Genomic DNA, 19,992 nt, shown 5'->3' with positions numbered 1-19,992 from the left:
TATGCCATTTAGGGTCTTGTAGGAAGAGTATGGGTTTTGGAATTAAAGAGACCTAGGTTGGCATCCTGGCTCCATATCTTAACAGTTGTAGTGCTTTAGGCCAATTTCAGAGACTACTTAAGTTCAGGATCCTCATTAAGAGAGTTAGAAGAATAGTGGCCTAGTTAATGATCTCATGTCTCTTTCCAGCCCTAAAGTCCTATCTTCCTTTTATCCTTGTTCAGTCACTTCAGTCGTGTCCGACTCTCTGCGACCCCATGGACCATGGCCCACCAGGCTCCTCTGTCCATGGGATTCTCCAGGCAAAAACACTGGAGTGGGTTGCAATTTCCTTCTGCAGCAATATAGTATGAAGTCAGTGAAGGGAGGGAAGTGAAGTCACTCAGTTGTGTCCTACTCTTTGCAACCCCATGGACTGTAACCTACCAGACTCCTCCGTCCATGGGATTTTCCAGGCAAGAGTACTGGAGTGGGTTGCCATTTCCTTTTATCCTTCAGTTCAGTTCAGTTCAGTCACTCAGTCGTTCAGTCCGACTCTTTGCGACCCCATGAATTGCAGCACGCCAGGCCTCCCTGTCCATCACCAACTCCCGGAGTTCACTCAGACTCACGTCCATCGAGTCAGTGATGCCATCCAACCATCTCATCCTCTGTCGTCCCCTTCTCCTCCTGCCCCCAATCCCTCCCAGCATCAGAGTCTTTTCCAATGAGTCCACTCTTCGCATGAGGTGGCCAAAGTAATGGAGTTTCAGCTTTAGCATCATTCCTTCCAAAGAAATCCCAGAGCTGATCTCCTTCAGAATGGACTGGTTGGATCTCCTTGCAGTCCAAGGGACTCTCAAGAGTCTTCTCCAACACCACAGTTCAAAAGCATCAATTCTTCGGCGCTCAGCTTTCTTCACAGTCCAACTCTCACATCCATACATGACCACTGGAAAAACCATAGCCTTGACTAGACGGACCTTTGTTGGCAAAGTAATGTCTCTGCTTTTCAATATGCTATCTAGGTTGGTCATAACCTTTCTTCCAAGGAGTAAGCGTCTTTTAATTTCATGGCTGCAGTCACCATCTGCAGTGATTTTGGAGCCCCCCAAAATAAAGTCTGACACTGTTTCCCCATCTATTTCCCATGAAGTGATGGGATCAGATGCCATGATCTTCGTTTTCTGAATGTTGAGTTTTAAGCTAACTTTTTCACTCTCCTCTTTCACCTTCCTTAGAGGTATGCAAATGGTACTGAGAATCTTTTGAAAATGTTTTAAAAGCTTTTGCATTCTGATGACTGTGCCTTTTTTCTTTGAATCTCTTTAGGTTTGATTTTCTCTTTTTCTAGCCTCTTGACTGTTTCACCTCTTGCCTTCTAATCTGGATACTGTTTATTTCTTGTGTGATTGCTGTGACTAGGACTTCCAATACTATATTGAGTAAAACTAGAAAGACTGGGTATCCTTGTCTTGTTCCTGACCTTAATGGAAATGCTTTCGTCTTTTCACTGCTGAGTATGATGTCAGCTGTGGGCTTATCCTGTTGCTGTTCAGTCACTAAGTCGTTTTTTACCCTTTGTGACGCTATGGATCACAGCCCACAAGGCTCCTCTGTCCATAGAATTTCCCAGGCAGGAATACTGGGGTGGGTTGTCATTTTCTTCTCCAGAGGAATCTTCCTAACCCAGTGATGGAACTTGCATATCCTGCATTGCAGGCAGATTTTTTACCACTTGAGCCACAAAGGATCTGGGCTTATCATATATCATATATATGATCATATGTCTCTCATTTTTATGTTGAGGTATGTTCCATTTATACCCACTTTGTGTAGAATTTTTTTTTATAAATGGATGTTGAATTTTGTCAAAACACCTTGTCTACAGCTATTGAGTTCATATGATTTTTATTATTTAAGGTTTCTCTCATTTATTGATTTGTGTATATTGAACCTTCCTTGTATTCCTAGTATAAATCCCACTTGATCATGGTGTACAATCCTTTTATGGTATCATTTTGCTAATATTTTATTGAGTATTTTTGCATCTGTGTTCATCAGTGATCCTGGCCTGTATCTCCCTTTTTTTGTGTGATATCTTTGGATACTGGCTTCACAGAATGTGTTCAGAAGCTTTCCTTGGTTTGCAATGTTTTGGAATAGTGTGAGAACTAACTTAAACTATTGGTGTTAATTCTTCTCTAAATGTTTAGTAGAATTCATTTGTGAAGCCATTGGATTCCGGACCTTTGCTTGTTGGGAGTTTGTTTCATTCCTGATTCTATTTCATTACTGATAAATGATCTGCTGGTATTTTCTATTTCTTCCTGGTTCAGTTTTGGGAGATTGTACATTTATAGGAATTTGCCATTTCTTCTAGGTTGTATACTTTATTGGAGTATAGTTGTTCATAGTAATTGATTATGATCTTTTTTTTTTATGTGGTGCCAGTTGTAATTTCTCCTTTTTCATTCCTGGTTTTATTGGGCCCTCTCTTTTTCTTAATAAGTTTGGCTAAAGGTTTGTCAACTTTATCTTTTCAAAGAACCAGCTCTTTATTTCCTTGATCTTTTCTAAATGTATCTTTTAGTATCCATTTCACTTATTTCTGTTCTATTCTTTAGGATTTCTTTCTTTCTACTAACTTTTGGAAAAAGTGTAAACAGTGAAAGATTTTATTTTCGTGGGTTCCAGTATCATTGTGGATGGTGACTGCAGCCACGATATTAAGACACTTGCTCCTTGGAAGGAAAGCTACGACAAACCTAGATAGTGTATTAAAAAGCAGAGACATCACTTCGCTGACAAAGATCCATCTAGTCAAAGCTATGGTATTTCCAGTAGTCACATACAAATGTAAAAGTTGGACCATAAAGAAGGCTGAGCATTGAAGAATTGATGCTTTTGAATTATGGTGCTGGAGAAGACTCTTGAGAGTCCCTTGGACTGCAAAGAGTTCAAACCAGTCAATCCTGGAGGAAATTAACCATGAATATTCATTGGAAGGCCTGATGCTGAAGCTCCAATCCTTTGGCCACCTGTTGGGAAGAGCCAATTCACTGGAAAACACCCTGGGAAAGATTGTGGGCAGGAGAAGAAGAGGGCAACAGAGGATGAGATGGTTGAGTGGCATCACTGACTCAGTGGACATGAGTTTGAGCCAACTCTGGGAGACAGTGAAGGACAAGGAAGCCTGGCATGCTGCAGTTCATGAGGTCACGGAGAGTCTGACATGACTTAACGACTGAACAACAATTACAATGTGTGTTGGTTTGGCCCCTTTGTGCTGATCCTGTCTGGGATGTCTCCTTTCCCAAGTTAGGGAAGTTTTCAGATATTATGTCTTCAAATATGTTCTGCTCCTTTCTCTCTCACTTCTCCTTTGGGGACCCTATAATGTAAATGTTAGTACAATTGGTATTGTCCCAGAGGCCTTTGACCCTGTTCTCATTTCTTTTTCTGTTCAGTGGCTTCATTACTCTATTTTTAACCTCGCTGACCCATTGGTTTGTATCATTTAGTCTACTGTTGATCCCTTTTAGTGTATTTTTTAATTTCAATTATTATATTCTTTGTTTGGTCCTCTCTTTATTTTTTAATTCATTGTTAAATACATCTGACTTCTCATTCTGTTCATCCATTCTTCTCCTGAGTTTTTTGATCATCTTTACAATCATTATCTTCAACTCTTTACTGAGTAGATTGTCCATCTCGACTTTACTTAGTTCTTCTTCTGGGATTTTTATCCTTAATTTGAACATGTTCCTCTGTCATCTTGTTTTGCTTAATTTGCTTTTTTTATTTATATACATCTTATAGGTTATGGTTCCAGACTATGTTTCCCAGTAGCATACTCCTTTCTGGTCACCAGAACTATTCACTCTAGGGGTACCCCTAAGAGGCTATATGGGTTCTTCTGTTGTGGTGGGCTGACTACTGTGGGAGGTCTGGTAGCTGTGACTGGCCCCTGGTTTGGTTGATTGCCAGGCCCTACCTTGTTCAGATGCTGCCAGCCTCTGGTTTGCAGGACTGGGTTGTGACCCTGGGGGCAGGGTCCCTGGGCTATTTGTGACTCACTGTTGGGCAGAGTCAGGTTTTGGGGTGGGTGGTTACAAAGCAGGGGTTTGCAGATCTAGTATTGGACTGCTTGTGGGTGGGGCTGGCTCCTGACAAATCTGGCTGAAGGTTTCAGTATTCTTCAAGCTTGTGCTGGTTGGCTGGTGTAACTGGATCCCAGGGTGGTTGACTGTGATGAATCCATGGTAACTCAGCGCTGGTGTTGACTTGCTCGTAGTCAGGACCAGGGACTGGGGCAGGGGTTCCCAGGACTAGTGCTGGCTCACTGGCTGGTGGACCTGGGTCACAGGGTCTCTGGCTGCAGAGCCCTGGGGTTCTTAAAGCTGGTGTCAGCTTCTCTGGTGAGTGTGGCTAGATCCTGAGGACACTTACTGAGGGGCCCAAGGTGTCTCAGTGCTGGAATTGGCCTGCTTGTGGTAAGTCAGAGCCCTGGGGGCTCCTTGGAAGAGTGCCAGCTTGCTGGTATGTGTTTTGATTCTTGACAAATCAGGCTGTGGGGCTGTCATGGTCCTGGTGATGGTGACTACCCACTGGTGGGAAGGACTGGGACCAGGAAATCCCACTGCTTTACCTGTCCACTGGTGAATGGAACTGGGACTTACTGCTAGTGCCAGCCCACTAGCAGGCAGAGCTGGGGCCTGGGGTCTCTGGCTGCAGGATCCAGGGGTCCCAGAGCTGGTGTTAAACTACTTGTGTGGGTAGTCTTTCTGGTCTTTCTCATCATTAGTTGTAATTCTGGTGTTTCTGTGAGAGGTGGTGAGCTCAGTGTTATCCTGCTCCTCCATCTTCTCTATCCATTCTTTATTCTTCTTTTCCAGTTTTCTTTTAAAGGAATTATTGTTATTTTGTTGGATCTCTGCCATGAGATTTTTATTTACATCTTTTTGTATCCCTTTTAGTATGTCTCCTATATATATATAGGGATATTACAGCACTCACTCTTAGTACAGTTTAGTCTAAATTTGTAATTTTTATCCTTTCCCAAATAACATAAGACTATCTTTAAAAGAGGTGAACTGCCAAATATCTTACTTTCTTCTATGTTATAATCTCTACAAAGCATTATTACTGTAGTTTAAACAGTCAATATTCTTTCATATTATTCTTCTCAGCACTCTTAATTACTTCTTATGAATTTGAGCTTCTATCTATAGTCATTATCACAAAGGCAAAAAAAAAAAAACCTTTTGGCTTTTATTTAAATGTGGGTCGCTGATGACAAACTGTTTTTGTCTGTAAATATCTTAGTTTTGTCTTCACTTCTGCAGGATACTTTGAATAGGTATAGGAATCTAGTTTGACTATTTTTCTTTTAGCTCTTTAAATCTGACATTCCATTATTTTTAAACATTTTAAAATATTTTTTAATTTCACTGTTTATAGTAGCCAGGACATGGAAGCAACCTAGATGCCCATCAGCAGACGAACAGATAAGATAGCTGTGGTACATATACACAATGGAGTATTACTCAGCCATTAAAAAGAGTACATTTGAATCAGTTCTAATGAGGTGGATGAAACTGGAGCCTATTATACAGAGTGAAGTAAGCCAGAAAGAAAAACACCAATACAGTATACTAATGCATATATATGGAATTTAGAAAGATGGTAACGATAACCCTGTATGAGAAACAGCAAAAGAGACACAGATGTATAGAACAGTCTTTTGGACTCTGTGGGAGAGGGAGAGGGTGGGATAATGGCATGGAAACATGTATAATATCATATAAGAAACTAATCGCCAGTCCAGGTTCGATGCAGGATACAGGATGCTTGGGGCTGGTGCACTGGGATGACCCAGAGGGATGGTATGGGGAGGGTGGTGGGAGGGGGGTTCAGGATGGGGAACGTGTATACTCGTGGCAGATTCATGTTGATGTATGGCAAAACCAATACAATATTATAAAGTAAAAAAAAAATACATTATGATTAAAAAAAATAAAAATTGAAGTATAGTTGATTTATGGTATCATGTTAGTTTCAGGTGTATAGCACAGCAATTCTAATAACCTTCCCTTAAAGGTTATTAGGAAATATTGACTATAGTTCCCTGTGTCATATAGTAGGTCTTTGTTGGTTATATATTTTATATACAGTAATATGTATATGTTAATCCCAACCTCCCAATTATCCCTTCCCCATCCTCCTTTCCCTTTGGCATGTTTGTTTTTTATGTCTGTGAATCTCTTCCTATTTTGGAAATAAGTTCATTTGTATATTTTTTCCCCAATATTTCACATATAAGTGATATCATGATATTTGTTTTTGTCTGATTTACTTCACTTAGTATGATAATCTCTAGGCTCATATATGTTGCTGCAAATGTCATTATTTCATTCTTTTTTAAACTGAGTAATATTCCATTGTACTACAAGATTCTTTATCAGTTCATCTGTTGATGGACATTTAGATAGCTTGTAAGTCTTATCTATTGTAAGCAGTGCTGCAATGAACACTGGTGTGCATGTACCTATTGGACTGTGTTTTTCTCCAGATGTATACCCAGGAGTGGGACTGCAGGTTCATAGAGTGGCTCTATTTTTAGTTTTTTAAGGAACCTCCATACTATCCTCCATAGTGGCTGCACCAGTTTACATTCCCACTAACTGTGCATGAGGGTTCCTTTGTCACCACATCCCCTCCAGCATTTATTATTGGAAGTTTTTTGATGATGGCTATTCTGACTGTTATGAGGTGATATTTCACTGTAGTTTTGATTTGCATTTCTCTAGTAATTAGTGACATCAAGCATCTTTTCATATGCCTTTTGGCCATTTGTACGCTTTCTTTGGAGAAATGTCTATTTAGATCTTCTGCCCTTTTTTGATTTTTTTTTTTTCTGATATTGAGGCATATCAGCTATTTGTATATTTTGAAAATTAATTCCTTGTCAGTTGCATCATTTGCAAATATCTTCTCCCCATTCTTTAGATTTTTTCATTTTGTTTATGGTTTCTTTTGTTGCGCAAAAATCTTAAAGTTCAATTAGGTCCCATTTGTTTATTTTTGCTTTTATTTCCATTACTGTAGTGGTGTGTGTATGTGTTTGTTGCTTAGTCTTGTTTGACTCTTTGTGACTCCATGGACTGCAGCCCACCAGGCTCCACCATCCATGGAATTTTCCAGGCAACAGTACTGAAGTGGGTTGCCATTTCCTTCTCCGCATTACTGTAGGAAATGGATCAAAAAATATATTGCTTCAATTTATGTGAAAGAGTGTCTTGCCTGTGTTTTCCTCTTGGGGTTTTATAGTATTTGGTCTTACATTTAGGTTTCTAATCTATTTTAAGTTTATTTTTGTGTATGGTGTTAGAGAATGCTCTAATTTCATTCTTTTACATGCAGCTGTCCAGTTTGACCAGCACCACTAATTAAAGACACTGGTTTTTCTCCATTGTATACTCCTACCTCCTTTGTCATAGACTATAACCATAAGTGCATGGGTTTATTTCTTGGCTTTCTATCTTGTTCCTTTGATTTTTTCCCCCTGTTTTTGTACCAGTAATGTACTGTCTTGATGATTGTAGCTTTGTACTGTAGTCTGAAGTCAGGGAGGTTGAGTCCTCCAGCTGTTTTTCTTTCTCAAGATTACTTTGGCCATTTGGAGACTTTTACATTTCCACACCAATTAAAAAAGTTTTTGTTCTAGTTCTGTGAAAAATGCCATTGGTAATCTGATAGGAATTGCATTAAATTATAGATTGCCTTGGGTAGTATAGTCATTTCGACAATATGGATTCTTCCAATCCAAGAACACAGTATATCTTTCAATCAGTTTGTGTCATCTTCAATTTCTTTCATTAGCATCTTACAGTTTTTGAAGTACAGGTCTTTTGCTTCCTTAGGTAGGTTTATTCCTAGGTATTTTCTTCTATTTGATGCAATTGTAAATGGGATTGTTTCCTTTATTTCTTCTTCTGATCTTTTATTGTTAATGTTTAGAAATGCAACAGATTTCTGTGTTTTAATTTTGTATCCTGCAACTTTACTGAATTCATTGACAAGCTCTAGTAATTTTTTGGTAGTGTCTTTAGGATTTTCTATGTATAGTATGTCATCCACAAAGAGTGTCTGTTTCACTTCTTTTCCAATTTAGATCCTTTTATTTCTTTTCTTTTTCTGATTGCTGTGGCTAAGACTTCCAAAACTATGTGGATTGAAAGTGGAGAGGGTAGACATGCTTATCTTGAAGGAAATACTTTTAGCTTTTCATTGTTGAGTATGATGTTAGCTATGGGTTTGTCATGTATGGCCTTTATTTTGTTGAGGTGTTGTTATCACTAAGTCATGTCTGATTCTTTGTGATCGGTTGAACTGCAGCACACCAGGCTCCTCTGTCTTCTACTATCTCCCAGTTTGCTCAAATTTATATCCATTGTGTTGGTGATGCTATCTAACCTCATCCTCTGCTGACCCCTTCTCCTTTTACCTTCAATCTCTCCCAGTAACAGGATCTTTTCCAATGAGTTGGCTCTTCACATCAGGTGGCCAAAGGACTGGAGCTTCAGCTTCAGCATCAGTCCTTTCAATGAATATTCAGAGTTGATTTTCTTTAGGATTGATTGCTTTGATCTCCTTGCAGTCCAAGGGACTCTCAAGAGTCTTCTCCAACACCACAATTTGAAAATCAATTCTTTGCCGCTCAGCCTTCCTTATGGTCCAACTTTATGTTAAGGTAGATTCTCTCTATGGCCACTTTATAGAGAATTTTTATCAGAAATATTCAGTAAGTCCCCTACATATAAACCTTCAAGTTGTGACCTTTCAAAGATGCAAATGTGTATTTGCAAGTCCAATCACGTAAATTAGTTCACACCTGGTGTACACTTACATGTGTGGATCCACTACCAGTGGTTGTGTTTTTGGATCCTCTACTGTACAGTACTGAGAAGTACAGTCTCTTTAGTTCAAGCCCAGGATGTCCAGAAGCAAGCGTCAAGGCAGCAGTGATGAAGCTGGTACTGCTGGAGAACTGAGGAGATTCATGATGCAGGGAATGGCATGGGCATGGGAATTTTCTTTATTTGAGGAGTCACTTAGTTTGGAGGCACTGCTGCTGCTAAGTCGCTTCAGTCGTGTCCGACTCTCTGCGATCCCATAGACGGCAGCCCACCAGGCTCCCCTGTCCCTGGGATTCTCCAGGCAAGAATACTGGAGTGGGTTGCCATTTCCTTCTCCAATGCAGAAAAGTGAAAGTGAAGTCACTCAGACTCTTCTCGACCCCATGGACTGCAGCCCATCAGGCTCCTCCGTCCAGTGGATTTTCCAGGCAAGAGTACTGGAGTGGGATGCCATTGCCTTCCCCAGTTTGGAGGCACAGGACCCATTATATAGAACAGTACACGAATGTTGTAGCAGCCATTCAGAATACAACCCAGGGCTACCATGTCATCTACAACAAGAAAAGGATACTACCAAGGTGTCACTGGATTGTTTATTCAAGAGGGTAGATAGAAGTAAATCCAGTAAAAAACCAGAACTTGTGCCATCAACATCAGGCATGAATGAAATTGTAGCTTGCCCTGTGCTTCCTATTGCTGACAGTCCTTCAGCACTACCATCACCTATCTCCTCTACACCATTCAGTAGCTCTTCTTCCCTGTTCACTCGATGCCAGTTCCTATTTGCCAGCCATTGTACTGTATTACTGTACTTGTCAAGGTACTGTACTGTAAGCTTAAAACTTTTATTTTTCCTTTTAATGTATTATTTGTGTGAAAAGTATTATAGACTTATTACAGTACTATATAGCTAATTTGTAGTAGTTGGTACTGCAGTTGCTCACTTTGTTGTACTTATGAACAAAATGGACTCACAAACATGCTCTTGAAATGGAACTCATCTATATCTAGGGGACTTACTGTGTGTTGAATTTTATCAAAAGGTTTTTCTGCATCTATTGTGTCATATACTTTCCATTTAATTTGTTAAAGTGGTGCATCAGACTGGTTGATTTGCAGAGATTGAAAAATCTTTGCATCCCTGGGATAAATCCCTCTTGTTCATGATGTATTATCTTTAAATGTATTGTTGGATTTGGTTTACTAGTATTTTGTTGAGGATTTCTGTGTGTATGTTCATCAGTTATGTTGGCCTGTAATTTTCTTTTTTGTGGTACTTCTGGGTTTTGTTATCAGGCTGAGGGTGTTCTCACAGAATCAATTTGAAATTCCTTCTTATGCAATTTTTGGAATAATTTCAGAAGGACAGATGTTCAGTTCAGTTCAGTTGCTCAGTTGTGTCTGACCCTTTGCGACCCCATGGACTGCAGCACGCCAGGCTTCCCTGTCCATCACCAACTCCTGGAGCTCACTCAAACTCATGTCCATCGAGTTCGTGATGCCATCCAACCATCTCATCCTCTGTCGTCCCCTTCTCCTCCTACCTTCAATTTTTCCCAGCATCAGGATCTTTTCAAATGAGTCAGTTCTTCACATCAGGTGGCTAAAGTATTAGAGTTTCAGCTTCAGCATCAGTCCTTCCAATGAATATTCAGGACTGATTTCCTTTAGGATGGACTGGTTGGATCTCCTTGCTGTCCAAGGGATCCTCAAAAGTCTTCTCCAACACCACAGTTCAGAAGCATCAATTATTTCACACTCAGCTTTCTTTATAGTCCAACTCTCACATCCACACATGACTACTGGAAAAACCATAGCTTTGACTAGATGGACCTTTGTTGGCCAAGTAATGTCTCTGCTTTTTAATATGCTGTCTAGGTCAGTCATAACTTTTCTTCCAAGGAGTAAGCGTCTTTTAATTTTATGGCTGCAGTAACCATCTGCAGTGATTTTGGAGCCCCAAAAAATAAAGTCTGTCCTTGTTTCCATTGCTTCCCCATCTATTTGCCATGAAGTGATGGAACCAGATGCCATAATCTTAGTTTTCTGAATGTTGAGTTTTAAGCCAACTTTTTCACTCTCCTCTTTCACTTTCATCAAGAGGGTCTTGAGTTCTTCATTTTCTGCCATAAGGGTGGTGTCATCTGCATATCTGAGGTTATTGATATTTCTCCCAGCAATCTTGATTCCAGCTTGTGCTTCATCTAGCCCAGTGTTTCTCATGTTATACTCTGCATATAAGTTAAATAAGCAGGGTGACAATATACAGCCTTGATGTACTCCTTTCCCTGTTTGGAACCAGTCTGTTGTTTCATGTCCAGTTCTGTGTTACTTCCTGACCTGCATACAGATTCTTCAGGAGGCAGGTTAGGTGATCTAGTATTCCCATCTCTTTCAGAATTTTCCACAGTTTATTGTGATTAACACAGTCAAAGGCTTTGGCATAGTCAATAAAGCAGAAATAGACGTTTTTCTGTAACTCTCTTGCTTTTTCGATGGTCCCATGGATGTTGGTAATTTGATCTCTGGTTCCTCTACCTTTTCTAAATCCAGGTAGAACATCTGGGAGTTCATGGTTCACATACTGTTGAAGCCTGACTTAGAGAATTTTGAGCATTACTTTGCTAGCGTGGGAGATGAGCACAATTGTGCGGTAGTTTGAACATTCTTTGGCATTGCCTTTCTTTGGGATTGGAATGAAAACTGACATTTTCCAGTCCTGTGGCCACTGCTGAGTTTTCCAAATTTGCTGGCATATTGAGTGCAGCACTTTCACAACATCATCTTTTAGGATTTGAAATAGTTCAACTGGAATTCCATCACCTCCACTAGCTTTGTTCATAGTGATGCTTCCTAAGGCCCACTTGACTTCACATTCCAGGATGTCTGGCTCTAGATGAGTGATCACACCATCGTGATTATCTGGGTTGTAAAGATCTTTTTTGTATAGTTCTTCTGGGTGTTCTTGCCACCTCTTCTTAATATCTTCTGCTTCTCTTAGGTCCATATCATTTCTGTCCTTTATTGTGCCCATCTTTGCATGAAAAGTTCCCTTGGTATCTCTAATTTTCTTGAAGAGATCTCTAGTCTTTCCCATTCTATTATTTTCCTCTATTTCTTTGCACTGATCACTGAGGAAGGGTTTCTTATCTCTCCTTGCTATTCTTTGGAACTCTGCATTCAAATGGTATACCTTTCCTTTTCTCCTTTGCCTTCAGCTTTTCTTAGGTCCGGAGACCAGCCAGTTCCAGGGTAGGTTCTGACTTGTGTTTGTGGACTCGGGTCTGTAGGACTGTAGTTTTGTTTCTAATGTCCACCCCTAGTTGGGTGAGGCTGGTCTAGAGGCTTGCGAAGGTTTTCTGGTGGGTGGTGGTGGGTTTTGGCCCTCTGGTGAGCAGGGTGTGTCTAGAGGTTGTTGTGGGCTCAGGAAGTCTTTAGGCTGCCTGTCTGCTGATAGGTAGGGCTATGTTCCTGCTCTATTGGTTATCTGGGCTGAGGCATCCCAGTATTGGAGCTTACAGGCTGTTGGGTAGGGCCAGGTCTTTGTGCCCAGAATCCAAAATGTCTGCCTCTAGTTAGAGTTCACATAGGTCCCCACTGTTTCTGCCACCAGCTTTTATGACCCCAGAGAGAGCCATGCTCTCTTTTATGACCCCAGAGAGAGCCATAGCTCCATGCCACCCTTCCCCATGTCCCCCGAGTCTGCCTTCCCTGGAGCCTCTCCAAGACCAGCAGGCAGGTCTAACCTAGGCTCCTAGGAGTTACTGCTTTTGCCCTGGGTCCTGGTGCACGTGAGACCTTGTGTGCACTCTCCAAGAGTGGAGTCTGTTTCCCCCTGTCCTGTGGCGCTCCTGTGATGAAGCCCTGCTAGCTCTGAAAGCTCAACACTCTGGGGGCTCCTCCTCTGGAAGCTAGACTTGTAGGCTGGGGAGCCTGGCTGGTGCTCACTGTTCTCTCATGGGAGAACTTGTGGCTATAATTATTCTCCAGTTTGTGGGCTGCTCCCTTGGGTGGTATGGGATTTTGATTATATTGCAAGCGTGCCCCTCCTACCAGCTAGTGGTTTCTTCTTTGTCTTTGGATGCAGAGTTTTTGTTGTTGTTGTTGTTAACAGATCCCAGTCTTTTTATTGATAGTTGTTCTCAGTCAGTGATTTTGGTGTGCTTATGAGAGGAGGGCCTTCTACTCTGCCATCTCGTCTCCAACATTTGGGACCTTTTACTGTCTTTTGATTTCTAAAGCTTCCATATTAAAAATCAGCTGAAAATCTGTTGTTTTTGTGCAGGCAATGTTTTTCTTCCTTTTGATAGCTTTTAATTTTTTCCTTTATTTTTTGTTTTCAGCATTTACTATAATGTGTGTGCTGAGTCGTGTTCAACTCTTTGAGATCCCCTGGACTGTAGACTGCCAGGCTCCTCTGTCCAAACTCAGATGTAATTTTTTTGCTTACAGTTAACTGAGCTTTTTGAATCTATATGGGTTGATGTCTTTAAACATTTTTGGAAAAATTCTCACTTTCCCCATCCTCTTTTTCTGGGACTCCAGTTACTCTTATGTGAGACTGACTGTGGCTCACATGTCTCTTCTGCTTCATTCTGTTTTTACTATTTTTTAAAATCTGTATTTCAGTTTGGATATTTTCTATTGACTTCTCTCTGAGTTCATTAATTCAGTCTTATGTTCAATCTTCTGTTAAATCCCATCAAATACATTTTTAATTTTAGATCTGGTGTCTGTTCTAAAATATAAATTTTTTAGATTTCATTTCTTTGTTGAAATCAATCTCATTCATTTACCTGTCTTTAATTTTCATTGACGTATTTTTAACAGTTTTTGATTGCCCATTCCATCATCTTGCTCACCTTGGGACTGACTTTTATTGTATACTTAAAAAAAATTTATATGTATGTTTTCTTGATTCTTTGCACATTCCGTAATTTTCATTGTATTCTGGGCATTGTATTTAAAAGAACTTTTATTGAGGGGTTTATTTTCCTATGTTAGACTGATAAGGTGAGAATCTAATCATGATAGTCCATTCAGTATTTGAACTGGGTGCAACAGGTTACAGTTTGATTCAGTTTGCTTTGAACTAAAGTGTTTCAAGAGTCTTGAATTTTCTGTTACAATCTAGTGGACTGTGTCTCCTAAATACCAAGAGTTTGTAGAAGACCTTACTTTTGCTTTTCCACCCCAGCTTTCTATCACCCGTGTTGCCCAATGGTCAGCAAACGACTCATGACAACCACTGATGCTTTTGGAACACATCAATCTGTAAAGCCAGCTCACCAAGGAAGGACCATTTTTCTCTGGAGATTTTAATCATTTTTGTCTCCACAGCTCCACTAAGCTCTTTAAGTTGTTACAGTCCTTGTTTTAAGTGAAAATTTTCTTACCAATTAAGTTATAAGGAGGCTAACTGCTCTCCAGTTGACTTTGTAATTCTTTTAACCATATAAAATGTGCTGCTTTACATAAGCTGTGAAATAGTGAGTTAAACTGTGAAAATAGCTTATGTATTAGTATTAAAAATTTATTGTGGAAACATTTTATATATTAGCAACAATTAACCTAATGGTGCTATTTTGGCTTATACCTGTGAGATAACTAGCTTTTAGTTTTTTTAAACAGTATTTTTTAATGTTTGCCCATTCTAACTTTTTTGGTGGTGCTCAAGTTATTTATTAATGGAACCTATTTTAGAACTATAATATCTGGATGATTTCAACTGGAAAAGTTTAATTTTGGCTTTTTTTTTTTTTAAACATTTGGCTGCCCCAAGTCTTAGCTGCAACATGTGGACTCTTAGTTATGGCATGTAACTAGTCCCTTGACCTGCGATTGAACCCCTGGACCATTAGTGATTAAGGCAAGTCCTTGGACAAGCTTAATTTTATATGTAAAGAATTCTTGATTGTGCAAGCAAAACATACCTAGAAAATCTGAGATTTTAGATTAATTTTTATTAAAAAATTTTTTAAAAAAAACTTAAAAAATGTCTAGATTGTTTCATTTAGATGACTTTCCAGTTCAAATCTGTGTCCCCATTTTAGTACTTTTTAAAATAATAAATCTGTACTTACAAATTTGAAAACTAAGTCATAAAAAACTGTACATTTTGTTAAAGTACAAACATTAAGCACTTATTTTAATTTTTCATGTATTTTTTTTAGTGTACCTAAAATGTAAGTCAACCAAAGTTGAAATGTGATAAAATGAACTATTTTCCAAAGCAAAACTGTTATAAAAACAATAATTCTTTCTTTAAATTGAATGACTTAACTCTCACTGTATGATTTTCTTAAAAATTAAAGTAAGAAACTAAACTTCAACTGTCAAGGGGGTATAATTTAACTCTGAAGGAGACTGGTGACACAGGTCATGATGAACTGATCTAAATGCTATAGGTTTAATTTACTTGGTGATGTACAAATATGGGATGGTTTAATTTTTATCAATAACAGCTGTGGCTTTGTCTTGTCTTTTTTGGCTAGTGGAAAAACTTAAACTTGCTAAGTAATAGATTTCTCAGTCTAATTCCTTAAGTCTTCATGCTTCTGCTTTAAAACCTAGCCTGCTAAGCTTTCTTCTGCTTCCTTGGTGCATAGTGGTTTTAAAGCGGCTGCCTGGAGCTGTCTGTGGTAGGCAAGACCACGGCCTTTCTTTCTCTGTCCTTGGCCACTGATGGCAGTGTGTGTGAATGCTGGGGGGCAGGTAAGGAGGCTGCTTCAGCATCTGCTTACACTCAGGTAAGAATGATGGCAACAGTCCCATTCCTTTGGTCTTGACTATTTCTCTCTTCAGTGCTAATATGTTGTTGGTTCAGTCACTAAGTCATGTCTGACTCTGAGACCCCATGAACTGCAGCACACCATGCTTCCCTGACCTTCACTCCCAGAGTTTGATCAAACTCATGTCCACTGAGTTGGTGATTCCATCCAATCATCTCATCCCTTCTTATCCCCTTTTCCTCTTGCCCTTAATCTTTCTCAGCATCAGGATCTTTTCCAATGAGTTGGCTCTTCGCATCAGGTGGCCAAAGAACTGGAGCTTCAGCTCTAGCATCAGTCCTTCCAATGAATACTCAGGGTTGATTTCCTTTAGGGTTGACTGGTTTGATCTTGCTAACATATTTGTGCAATCGGGTAGCCCCAATGAGAATGCTACATGTGCTTTGGCTTCCTGAGACTCCTGAGAATTAACAAAACAATACTACAGGTGGCATATTCTCTTTGTCCTGACTCTAAGATGTGGGAAACACCTCTCTGAATGTTAAGTCATGGAATCTCTGTCTCTAACTGGTGCTCTTTTTTGTTTTTTTGGGTGCAGAGGCCAGTCATGGCTCTCCTAGGGGAACCTGCCAATACCTTTCTCAGTAGATTTCTACATCATCCACGCTGTGGATTGAGGGAACGCAGTGCGATACTGTCTGTACCCCACAGAGCAGAGCATGCAGCCACATATTTCGGTGCAGCATCCCTAAAGTTATCTAAGCTTTTCAAACTCCAGTTTAAGCCAGCAGATTACTTAAGGTTTTATCAACTTCTGCTATGAGATGGGACTTTACTCAAGATCCAGAGTCAATGCCCAAACTCCACAACCAATTTTCCGGGGCTGCTCTGAGTCTGGAGGGATGACAAGAAGAAAATGCTCTCTCCCCATAAACACATCTTGTGGAGAGGAATGGGGCTGAGATAGGCAGCATGTATATGGACTCTGCTCTCTCCAGGAGGTGATATTTTTCTCCCCTTCATCAGGACTTTTCCTGAATTAAGTGGGTGGAACAGGCTGGTGGGGAAAGATTCTGCTGAACTTTGCATACTTTGTGAAGGCTGAGGCAATTCTCTGCACTTAAAAGGAGAAACAGATAGTGATTCTGGACCCAGCTGTGAGCTGCCCCCTTGTTAACTGCAGTCCTGATCAGAATCCCTTCTTGGGAGCAGGTAAAGGTCTTAGTAAGTAAATTTAAGCAAATTAATATATACTCTCTACATTTTATAATGTTAAGAATGAACTAAAAAACCCTTTAATATTTGACTGTCTGAATCAGGTATTAACCCTTTCTACACTGAGACTATCCTCCACATTTTCAAAGGGAAAATTTTCCAGTATCACATAAACACCCAGTATTAATAAAAACATTTTATTCTCATTGGAAAATAACAAAATCACCACTGAATAATAACTAATACTTGTGGAGCTCTTTATAGTTTACAAAGAACTCTCACATACACCATCACATTTGGTTTCTACAACAAACCTTTTATACTTATTTTACTTTCAGTTTACTGTTATTTTTTCCCATTTTATGGATGTGATAATTAAAGCAAGGTGAGGTCAGTGACCTGCCCTGTCAGAACTAGGGCTCTAACTCCAGTTGTGAAATAAAAATTGTAGGTTTTCCTCACTGTCTGAGCCTTCTAATCCACGTCTACAAAAGCTGTTCTTTCTTAGTAGAGATGATGAATTTCAGTGTGGTATATCTCCCAAGTTAATCCTGAGAGCGAAACTGGACACTTGTCTAGGTACCTTACTCCATCTCTCTGTCCTCCATGTGACTCAAAGCAAGTGTGCAAAGAACTTCCTGGGATTAGCAGGCATAGCCTGCCTGTCTCTGGGACCCCAGGCCCCATCTCAAAGGACAACTTTTAGGAAAGGAAGTTGAAAAGAACCATCTGCATACAACATTTAAGTCCAAGTTCCCTTTGGACTTCAATTCCTGAGGTACTCAAATATGAAAGCTTTGTCTGGTACTGAATTTGTAACTAACATAAGGGCTAGTATCTGTGAAGGCTTTGAAGATAAAAACATTTTTTTTTCATTGAGTAATAGTAAATTTTCTTGCCAAAGACTTCAGCACCAGGGAAGTAATATGCCATGCTTTGCATCCCAGGGGGGTCATCATGACTTCTCGAAATATCACAAGGGAGCAGTGGGCAGGGAAACTGGAGCTCAAAAGCGACACACATAGCCCACTGTTACCATAGTTACAACAGGAAAGGCCATAAGAGACGTACTTTTTCCTATAAGCAGTGAAATAGGCCTTGCATGATTTAGGATCACTGGGGTGAATAATCCTGGCTCTGTCCACAGGGTTTTATTATGGTTGCCTTGAGTTTCAACGTGCAATAGGGAACAGAAGGAGGGATAAATGATTTGCTTATGTTCAGTGAAGTTGTTACTGGTATTCTATCAGTTAACCTTTACTCTCAGAACCTGCATGAACTTACGAAGTCTTTATTCATCCCCCTGCCAGCAACTTCTAGGGATTAATGGCCATGACTAATTTTAGTTACTTTGGGTATGATACTCTACAGGAAGATAAAAGGAGAAGAATGTCTCTCTCATCCCTGAATTTCTGAGGCTGGATCGGTCTAAAGCTATGAAGATCACAGCAATAGAGATGCCCCAGGGCATACACACACACAGCTCTTTGTCTTCTAAATCTAGCTTTCTAAGCATGGTGGAATTTGGTCTAATTTGTCTATCTCTCCTACAGCATCTCTGTCAGAGTGATCTGTGTTCTCTAGTTTGATGAATCTATAAAGAGTGCATCACCAACAATTTAGGCAGTTTTGAGAGATAATGATTACGACAAAAAAATAATACTTTTTGTGGGTTACTATTTATCAGACACTATAAAAAGTGTCCTGTAATTTCATTTCATCCTCAGAAAGACACCAGGAGGCAGGTAACTATTATTTCCAGTTTACAGATAAGAAAGCCAAAGCTTAGAATGGTAAAGAAGTTCCTCCCATGTCCCACAGCTGTGAAATGTCAGTGAGACCCAGGGATCTCTGACTCCCAAATCTGAGAGAAAGCTAAAGCCTCTAACAGCTTCACTTGGAGCCAAAACCTGTCTCCCTGTGATTTCTACCCACTGCTCTCTCTCTATCCTCTGAAGACTCATGGAAAAAGTCTTAATTCCTCTTCCACTACTAGCTCTTCGGGTATCTATAGACTTTTTTAGGATTTTCTGCATTCTGTTCAGACCACAGGACACTGTTTTTGGATGTCCATTCTCTACCCCCCAACCATGTATGTTCTTGTTTTGCATATCACGTTAGTTTTCATGCTTTGCCCTCTGTCCTACCCCCGGCAGCCACAGTAGGCTTTAGCATGAGTCGGATCTCAGTCCTCTGCTCCACGTACTCTGGCTTCTCATGACCGAGTACAGTAAAGTCTTTCTGGTCAGTTTCAAGGTGACAAGACCCCACTCCCACACTCTTGTGCTTATGCTGCTTTAGGCACCCACCTGCTTCCTCTCTCCTGAGCATGCCACGCACGCTCCCCAATTCCTCTCCTGGAAAGCTGTGCGTGCACCGTCCACTTGGTTCTTCCCTGTCCCTCGTCCTGCCACCGCCTCCACAGTCACCTTACTGGTGAGGCTTTCTCCACCTTTCTACTCAAAATAACAAGTCTCTCCCCTCACTTCTCTTCCCTCTCTTCCTTCCTTTTTGTATTTTTCTCCATAGCTCTTGTTACCATCTGACTTGTTTACTTGTTGCTTTGATATTTATCTGCCCTCTCTTGTTAGTCCCACATAAAAATGATGCAAGTCCCACATAAGAATAATCCTCCATGAGGAAACAAAGTCTTACCTTTTCAGTACAACTCTAACATTAGTCATAAGAAACTGACCTACAAAATGATCATTTCATATAAATCTACTTGCCCCAAAACTAAGAGCATTCACTAGGAACAGCATTCACTAAGTAGCTGGTGAATAAATGAATAATTTATCCACATACTAAAAATATTATAGAACATCCTTTATGTACTTTACCCCTTATGTGGAGTTTGAATATAAATGGACATGCAAATACATATTAAAAGCTTTTACTGATACACTGAATCTAGCTTTTAATTGTATACTATGACATTTTCTCCACTAGTAATTCACAAGCATCCATCAACCTCAGAACATCTGTGTGGAAAGGGCCAACTTCCCTATCGGCTGGTAGTGTTTGGGTTCAAGATAAGGTCTTTCTTCAGCTAAATTAAGGCCATGATTTAGTGCATCATCTGTCACAGAGTGATCTGCTTCTCTTACCACCACTGTGTTTACACAGAGGACTGGATTTGGATTTGG

General features: G+C 40.0%; 1 protein-coding gene across 1 annotated transcript in view; it reads right to left on the bottom strand.

Annotated features, from left to right (window-relative positions):
- NWD2 (NACHT and WD repeat domain containing 2) overlaps positions 1 to 19,992 on the bottom strand; it is a 242,161-nt gene that overhangs the window by 91,064 nt on the left and 131,105 nt on the right. The window lies entirely within an intron of this gene.

This window comes from Bos indicus x Bos taurus, chromosome 6 (genome assembly GCF_003369695.1).
Source record: "Bos indicus x Bos taurus breed Angus x Brahman F1 hybrid chromosome 6, Bos_hybrid_MaternalHap_v2.0, whole genome shotgun sequence".
Lineage (NCBI taxonomy): Eukaryota > Metazoa > Chordata > Mammalia > Artiodactyla > Bovidae > Bos > Bos indicus x Bos taurus.
The sequence above is the reverse complement of the archived record's forward strand: the minus strand, read 5'-3'. Positions and strand labels throughout refer to the sequence as shown.